Source organism: Schistocerca serialis, chromosome 9, assembly GCF_023864345.2.
Source record: "Schistocerca serialis cubense isolate TAMUIC-IGC-003099 chromosome 9, iqSchSeri2.2, whole genome shotgun sequence".
NCBI classification, from domain to species: Eukaryota; Metazoa; Arthropoda; class Insecta; order Orthoptera; family Acrididae; genus Schistocerca; species Schistocerca serialis.
The window spans coordinates 287,633,141-287,642,217 of record NC_064646.1 but is presented as its reverse complement, the minus strand read 5'-3'; the positions used below and the strand labels follow the sequence as shown (position 1 = coordinate 287,642,217).

The 9,077-nt window shown below is 44.8% G+C and overlaps 1 protein-coding gene across 1 annotated transcript in view; it reads left to right on the top strand.

The window, feature by feature from the left end:
* Window positions 1-892: 892 nt before the first annotated feature.
* The window catches only part of LOC126419763 (cubilin-like), a 753,686-nt gene continuing 745,501 nt past the window's right edge, over window positions 893-9,077 (top strand). Inside the window, exon 1 of the mRNA XM_050086938.1 lies at window positions 893-979. The gene's annotated coding sequence lies outside the window, so the exon portion shown is untranslated. The remainder of the gene's footprint in view (window positions 980-9,077) is intronic.

Genomic DNA, 9,077 nt, shown 5'->3' with positions numbered 1-9,077 from the left:
CACACACACACACCCGGGAAACTTCATCGAGCGAGGTGTAGCTGTGATTAAACGCTGGACTCACATTCCAAAAGACGACGAATCATATCCGCGTCTGGTAATACTCTTTTAGGTTTTCTGTAATTCCCCTAAATCGCTCAAGACAAATGCGGGGAGGGCTTTTTTGAAAAGGCACGATCGATTTCCTTCACCAGCCTTAAAACAACCCGGGCTTGTGCTCCGTCTCCAACGACCTCGATCTCAACGAGGCGATGTGAAACGCTAATAATCTTTCCTTTTTACACGAGAACTTTAGCCTGGTGAGTTACCTCAAAAACTGATTCCGTATGACAGTATGAGGTGAAAGTTAGCAGAGTACCAGCTTTATTTTACGTATGTGTGACAAAATTTGCGTTGAAAAAAAAAAGGTTTACTTAGGTGCTATGGTGCTCTCAACTGAATTCTTTTGTCAAGTTTTAATTCCAAGAGCTTGAGAATGTCAACTTCTTCTATCAGCTTGTTACAGTATTTTAAACATATACTGGGAGAAAACCTCCAACACGTTCTGACCTGCAGTAGTGCTTAGATCGTGCTGTACTTATTTCCATAAAAAGTGGGCAAGGTTGGGCAAGGCTAGACGTGGGATTCACCGGAAGTGAAGGAACTTGCAGATGGGAAAAAGTCGAAAAACATAGGCGTCATTCTAATGGATACTACTACGTAAAAGAATGGAACGGAATTGGCAGGATAGCCCATCTGGACACTCGTACCCATCGCACAGATCCAGTCGAGTGAGGGTCCAGAGTTTCTCCAGCCTTCAGTGAGGCGGCGACTGCCGTGGTGGGCGTCGCCCGCGATAGCGGCCGCTGGTGACGGGTCGGGGTGGTGCGGTGGGCGGCTGCCGGCTGCCAGATAGGCGCGGCTAAGTGCGCAGGAGCGGCCAGTCCGCCCTCAGCAGCGGCGGCGAACCCACAGTGCGCCAGCAGCCGCGCCACACGAGGTAAGAGCCCGCCGCGCCCTCACGTGGCAGCTACCACTGTCATCGCGCTTGCACACAGCGTAGAAATACCGGACAAGGGATTGAGGTGGTTTACTTCGCTTTGGGAAGTTCGGCTATGTTTCATTATTGTACTGGTATTAGATAATCTGTTCAGCCAACCCGGATAGCCGAGCGCATTAGCAGACCGCTCCGGGATTCGAGGAGGCGCACCGGCTTTGGGTCGAACCCACCCGGCAGTTGAACGACGAGAGCACTTGTGCAGGCCAGTCCGAATGTGGTTTTTAGGCGGTTTTCCACATCCGGCTAGGTGAAATTTGCTGCTGGTACCCACTTCCTGCCACATTCAGTCTCAGCGAGTGAGAGGGGGGAGGTGGAGTGGGGAAGGGAACGGCATCCGGTCACGCTCTACCCCTAAAATCACCAAGTTCGTAATAAGATGCCGACTCTTCGAAGACACGAGACAGGACCAGGAAAAAGAAGACTAGGTAATCCATTCATGTGTTTCATTAGTGGCACTTAATTCACATGTATTTGTTCAAGTTCATCTTCAGCTTTACTTGTGGAAGTCTAGGTCAGCTGAAACACCGAGGTACATGAAATAATCCAATACCATATCGACAGTCAGTAGTGTTGCTATAACAATGAAATATGCCAGTTCTTGTGTGTACCTAATAAGAAGGCCAAATATACAATAATCGAAGATTGATACCTGCCCAACGAAATCCAAGTGGTCCACGAAAACCTTCAAAGGATGGAACCAATCCCAGTTGGATTTACAATCACACAATAACTGGTACGTTTTACCCCTATAGAAGCACTACTAATTTACGATGTGGTCACGTTTTGTATCACTTGAGTACTTCGATATTTCGGTTGAGTTGGACTGCCAGAAGCACGTCCGTAGATGAAAATGGATAATTTAGAAATTGACCGTGTGGTGATGATTACGTTTGGTTTGTGGGGCGCTCAATTGAGCGGTGGTCAGCGCCCTTACAAAGTCCCAATGTTTACACAGTCAAATTTAGTCACTGTCACGAATGATGAGGATGATGATGAAATGATGAGGACAACACAAACACACAGTCCCGGACAGAGAAAATCCCCATCCCAGCCAGGAATCGACCCGGGAACCCGTCATCCAGAGGCAGCAACGCTAGCCACTAGCCCACGAGCTCCGGACTAGAAATTGACCGAGTGAATGAAATACTATCAACATAGCAACCGAATGGATTATCCAGTAACACTATACGATGTTGTTGTTGTTGTTGTCTTCAGTTCTGAGACTGGTTTGATGCAGCTCTCCATGCTACTCTATCCTGTGAAAGCTTCTTCATCTCCCAGTACTTACTCCAACCTACATCCTTCCGAATTTGCTTAGTGTATTCATCTCTTGGTCTCCCTATACGATTTTTACCCTCCATGCTGCCCTCAAACGCTAAATTTGTGATCTCTTGATGCCTCAGAACATGTCCTACCAACCGATCCCTTCTTCTTGTCAAGTTGTGCCACAAACTCCTCTTCTCCCCAATTCTATTCAATACCTCGTCATTAGTTATGTGATCTACCCATCTAATCTTTGGGATTCTTCTGTAGCACCACATTCGGAAAGCCTTTATTTTCTTCTTGTCCAAACTATTTATCGTCCATGTTTCACTTCCATACATGGCTACACTCGACACAAATACTTTCAGAAACGACTTCCTGAGACTTAAATCTATACTCGATGTTAACAATTTTCTCTTCTTCAGAAACGCTTTCCTTGCCATTGCCAGTCTACATTTTATATCCTCTCTACTTCGACCATCATCAGTTATTTTGCTCCCCAAATAGCAAAACTCCTTTACTACTTCAAGTGTCTCATTTCCTATTCAAACTCCCTCAGCATCACCCGACTTAATTCGACTACATTCCATTAGCCTCGTTTTGCTTTTGTTGATGTTCATCTTATATCCTCCTTTCAAGACGCCATCCATTCCATTCAGCTGCTCTGACAGAATTACAATGTCATCGGCGAAGCTCAACGTTTTTATTTCTTCTCCAAGGACTTTAATACCTACTCCGAATTTTTCTTTTGTTTCCTTCACTGCTTGCTCAATATACAGATTGAATAACATCGGGGACAGGCTACAACCCTGTCTCACTCCCTTCCCAACCACTGCTTCCCTTTCATGCCCCTCAACTCTTATAACTGCCATCTGGTTTCTGTACAAATTGTAAATAGCCTTTCGCTCCCTGTATTTTACCCCTGCCACCTTTAGAATTTGAAAGAGAGTATTCCAGTCAACATTGTCAAAAACTTTCTCTAAGTCTACAAATGCTAGAAATGTAGGTTTGCCTTTCCTTAATCTATTTTCTAAGATAAGTCGTAGGGTCAGTATTGCCTCATGTGTTCCAACATTTCTGCGGAATCCAAAGTGATCCTCGCCGAGGTCGGCTTCTACCAGTTTTTCCATTCGTCTGTAAAGAATTCTTGTTAGTATTTTGCAGCTTTGACTTATTAAACTGATAGTTCGGTAATTTTCACATCTGTCAACACCTGCTTTCTTTGGGATTGGAATTATTATATCCTTCTTTAAGTCTTAGGGTAATTGCCTGTCTCATACATCTTGCTCACCAGATGGTAGAGTTTTGTCTGGACCGGCACTCCCAAAGTCGTCAGTAGCTCCAATGGAATGTTGTCTACTCCCGGCGCCTTGTTTCGACTCAGGTCTTTCAGTGCTCTGTCAAACTCTTTACGCTGTATCGTATCTCCCATTTCATCTTCATCTACATCCTCTTCCATTTCCATAATATTGTCCTCAAGTACATCGCCCTTGTATAGATCCTCTATATACTCCTTCCACCTTTCTGCTTTCCCTTCTTTGCTTAGAACTGGCTTTCCATCTGAGCTCTTGTTATTCATACAGGTGGCTCTCTTTTCGCCAAAGGTCTCTTTAATTTTCCTGTAGGCAGTATCTATCTTACCCCTAGTGAGATAAGCCTCTACATCCTTACATTTGTCCTCTAGCCATGCCTGCTTAGCCATTTTGCACTTCCTGTCGATCTCATTTTTGAGACGTTTGTATTCCTTTTTGCCTGCTTCATTTACTGCGTTTGTATATTTTCTCCTTTCTTCTATTAAATTCAATATTTCTTCTGTTACCCAAGGATTTCTACTAGCCCTCGTCTTTTTACCTACTTGATCCTCTGCTGCCTTCACTACTTCATCCCTCAGACCTACCCATTCTTCTTCTACTGTATTTCTTTTCCCCATTCCTGTCAATTCTTCCCTTATGCTCTCCCTGAAACTCTGCACAAACTCTGGTTTATTCAGTTTATCCCGGTCCCATCTCCTTAAATTCCCACCTTTTTGCAGTTTCTTCAGTTTTAATCTACAGTTCATAACCAATAGATTGTGGTCAGAGTCCATATCTGTCCCTGGAAATGTCTTACAATTTAAAATCTGGTTCCTAAATCTCTGTCTTACCATTATATAATCTATCTGATACCTTCTAGTGTCTCCAGGATTCTTCCATGCATACAAACTTCTTTTATGATTCTTGAACCAAGTGTTAGCTATGATAAAGTTACGCTCTGTGCAAAATTCTACCAGGCGGCTTCCTCTTTCATTTCTTACCCCCATTCCATATTCACCTACTACGTTTCCAGCTCTTCCTTTACCTACTATGGAATTCCAGTCACCCATGACTATTAAATTTTCGTCTCCCTTCATTACCTGAATAATTTCTTTTATCTCATCATACATTTCATAAATTTCTTCATCATCTGCAGAGCTAGTTGGCATATAAACTTGTACTACTGTAGTAGGCATGGGCTTCGTGTCTATCTTGGCCACATAATGCGTTCACTATGCTGTTGGTAGTAGCTTACCCGCATTCCTATTTTTTTATTCATTATTAAACCTACTCCTGCATTACCCCTATTTGATTTTCTATTTATAACCCTGTATTCACCTGACCAAAAGTCTCGTTCCTCCTGCCACCGAACTTCACTAATTCCCACTATATCTACCTTCAACCTATCCATTTCCCTTTTTAAATTTTCTAACCTACCTGCCCGATTAAGGGATCTGACATTCCACGCTCCGATCCGTAGAACCCCAGTTTTCTTCCTCCTGATAACGACGTCCTCTTGAGTAGTCCCCGCCCAGAGATCCGAATGGGGGACTATTTTACCTCCGGAATATTTTACCCAGAGGACGCCATCATCATTTAACCATACAGTAAAGCTGCATGCCCTCGGGAAAAATTACGGCTGTAGTTTCCCCTTGCTTTCAGCCGTTCGCAGTACCAGCACAGCAAGGCCGTTTTGGTTAGTGTTGCAAGGCCAGATCAGTCAATCATCCAGACTGTTGCCCCTGCAACTACTGAAAAGGCTGCTACCCCTCTTCAGGAACCACGCGTTTGTCTGGCCTCTCAACAGATACCCCTCCGTTGTGGTTGCACCTACGGTGCGGCCATCTGTATCACTGAGGCACGCAAGCCTCCCCACCAGCGGCAAGGTCCATGGTTCATTATACGATGGTAATCCCGAAAGTAAGGTCTCCTATTTTTTCATAAGTACATAGACCTGTTTATTTCTACAGTGGTTTACATCAGTTTAAAGCTTGAACATTTAGCTATTTTTCGACATAATCACCATTCCTGTCGATACATTTTTGTAGACGCTGTGGCAGTTTTTGTACGCCCATGTCAAACCAGCTCGCCGCCATACTGTTCAGAAAGTTATGAATCTCTTCTTTCATCTCGTCCTCGTAGCTGAATCCCTGGGACAACAATTAACGCTGACAGGTACTGTGAGATTCTGAAAAAACTCAAACGGACAATTCAGAACCGGAGAAGAGGAGTGTTGAGCAAGGGTGTACACATTCTCCATGACAACGTTCGCTCACACATTGCTTCGCAAACCGTTGCTCTCCTGCAACAATCTCAGTGGAACATAATCACCCACCCACCCTATAGTCCGGACTTGGCTCCCAGTGACTATCACCTGTTCCCTAGCTTAAAAGGATATTTGGCCGGAAAGCAATTCAGCTACGACGACGAGGTGAAAGAAGAGGTTCATAACTTTCTGAACAGGATGGCGGCGAGCTGGTATGACATGGGCATACGAAAACTGCCACAACGACTACAAAAATGCATCGACGGAAATGGTGATTATGTAGAAAAATAGCTAAATGTTCAAGCTTTAAACTGATGTAAACCACTGTAGAAATAAACAGGTCTATGTACTTATTAAAAAACAGGAGGCCTTACTTTTGGGATTACCCTCGTATGAACCAATACATCACCTAGTATGCCGTAGGACCACTCGTGCTAGACAGAACGCCCTTCGTGTGAATAGTAACCCAGAGTAATGGTAAACAGAGAAGAGAACACTTTATGTGGCAGTTGTGGGATTCAGTTCGACGACTGGTTCACTTATACACAGCTAAAGCAATCGACAATGCACAAAAGAATTAAAGGGTCACGATTTTGAAACATTGTCATTCTCCTCCATTGCAACACAGAAGTCTCAAATGTGTTTCAAAGTTGCCTAGAACCTTCTTCTGTAATGGCGCAAAAGCGACACGTGCGAATATAGGCAAGAGCTGTGAAGTTCATGTGAGGTGTAAGGTGGGTTAATGAGGTCACATTGGCACCAAGTTTCACCACAGTTCTGACCAACACCACTGCGGACGTGTTACACGATGAGACGGTCGTCACGCTGGCCCCTTAGCCACTGCTCACCGCTTCCCTTGACACCTCTTCGATGCAGCTCAGAATCGCGACGCCCAGCGTTAAATTCACGCGTTTTTCTTATGGGTGACCGAGGAAACAATTTGAGACACATCGCCGCTGAGAATCGACGCGAAAAGGCCTCAGGAGGTGGCATAAACGGCGTCAATTAAACCAACCCTTCCTTGGGGCATTCATTTACACACAATCGTAAACGGCAGACTGTAGTATGATATGCAACACAACGACGTTCTTGGCCACATTTGATACTGACACTCCCCTTTACGATTTAACACTCCTCTGAGGATATAGTGAGGCTGCAACCATTATTCTGATATATAGAGAGGAACCACTTGTGACTAGTCAAAATCATTCTACGAAATTTGAATGTGATGCGAAGCAGCAAAAGGCATTTATGCTTTTTCCGTCCTCCTGTTTTGTGCTCCCCTGTGTTGTGGCGATGGGGGTTGCGATACTCACATATGCATGAATACAACAGCGAAGTGTCCCTCTGAGACCCCACCAGTTCGTCAATACCATTGGTGTTATTCACACACCTTTGTTGAACAGTGTAAAATGTGTATGTACAACGACAACGCTTGACCTATTCTAAGGCACGTGCACGTGGGCAACCTGTTGGACACCGTACAGCTGAGTCACGCTACACTGATACTCCAGCACCTGCTTGTAGACATGCGGAATTTTAGGGGTATCGAATGGGTTAACAGGCCACAATTGCCTAGGAAGTGGCCAATGGTTGTCTCTATACAGGTAAGTTTTTAAAGTGCTGAACAAGGTTTGCAGAGATGGAGCAGAGGGTGTTGCTTCACTGGTGTGTGTGTGTGGGGGGGGGGGGGGGGGGGCGGACGTCCCACAGGAACCGTTTGCCGATTTATTCATGCACATATCAATGTTGCACCCTGGGATCACGTTACAGAACGGCGCGAATCAGGACTTCTGAAAAAGCGTAACACCCTCTGCAGCTTAGGATAACAATCAAATTTTCGTAGAATGTTCTGAACTGCTTCTGTACTTTATGCCAGAGCAAAAATTACACTTATCTCCAAAAGGGTGAGATCAAGTTCAATGGGGTAGCAGCCCCACTACAGCCCCACGGTGTCTTTAGAGAAGAGTTGAATCATCCGGGAAGTGTCAGCAGTGTCAAATATTGTCAAAAACGTCGTTCTGTTGTACGTACTGAAGAGCGTCATTGTGTCGCACAAAATTTTGGAAATTTGTGGTAAGATCTTGTGGGACCAAACTGCTGAGGTCATCGGTCCCTAAGCTTACACACTACGTTATCTAACTTACTCTGACTTACGCAAAGGACAACACACACACTCATGCCCGAGGGAGGACTCGAACCTCCGACGGGTGGAGCCGCGCGAACTGTGACAAGATGGCTACAGCGCGAGGCTATCCCGCGCGGCATTCTGTCGCACATAGGACTGCATACTGCCTTTCTCGACTGTGAAATATTCGTAAATGAACGTCCTAAGGGAAGGGGTGGTTTAGCTGGCACCGTTTCTTCATATCGATTCTAAGTGGATATATGTCTGAAATGTTTTCCTCGCCCACCCATAAGAAAAATGAGTGATTTCAAATCTGGGCGTTACGGTTCTGACCAGAATCGCAGAGGCGTCAAGAAAAGGGTGAGTTGTGGGTGATGGGGGGGGGGGGGGGAGGGGGAGAGGAGAAGATGGCGACCTTCCTGTCGTGTGACACGTCAGCAGTGGTGTTGGGTTGAACTGTGGTAGGCTTTGGTGCCAGTGTAACATCACTAACCCACTGTGAACCTCACATCAACTCCTGAGCTCTAGCCTGTTTTTCGCATTCGTCGACATCTTGCTGCCTGAAGCGCCGTCCAAGCCGATGGTGACGTCGCTGCGTGCCGCGCTTTCGCACCATTACAGGGGAAAGTTGTAGGTACCTCTGAGCCAAATTTCAAACCTTCGCGCCACAATGAGGGAAAATGAGTAGGTTTGGAAAAAGTGGTGCTTTAATTCTTTTACGTAATGTACCGCCATTTGAAACTCATTACTGCAGTCAATCCTTTATCTCGCTCCACAGTTTTTAGCCCCCACACTGCCTCCATTACCGAATCTTTCTTTTTGCCTCAGAATTTGTTGTGTTAACTGATTCCTTCTTCCAATTAAATTGTGTCATAAGCTTCTTTTGTCCTCGTCTCGGGTCAATACGCCTTCATTAGATATTCCATCTAAACTAATCTTCCATCATACTTTAAAAATTTCAATTTTTTTCATGTCCGTTTATTGTCCATGTCTCACTTCTGTAAAATGCTAAACTCCAGACAGATACCTTTACAAAAAGACATATTAAAACTTGAATCTATATTCGATGACTACAAATTTATCTTTTTC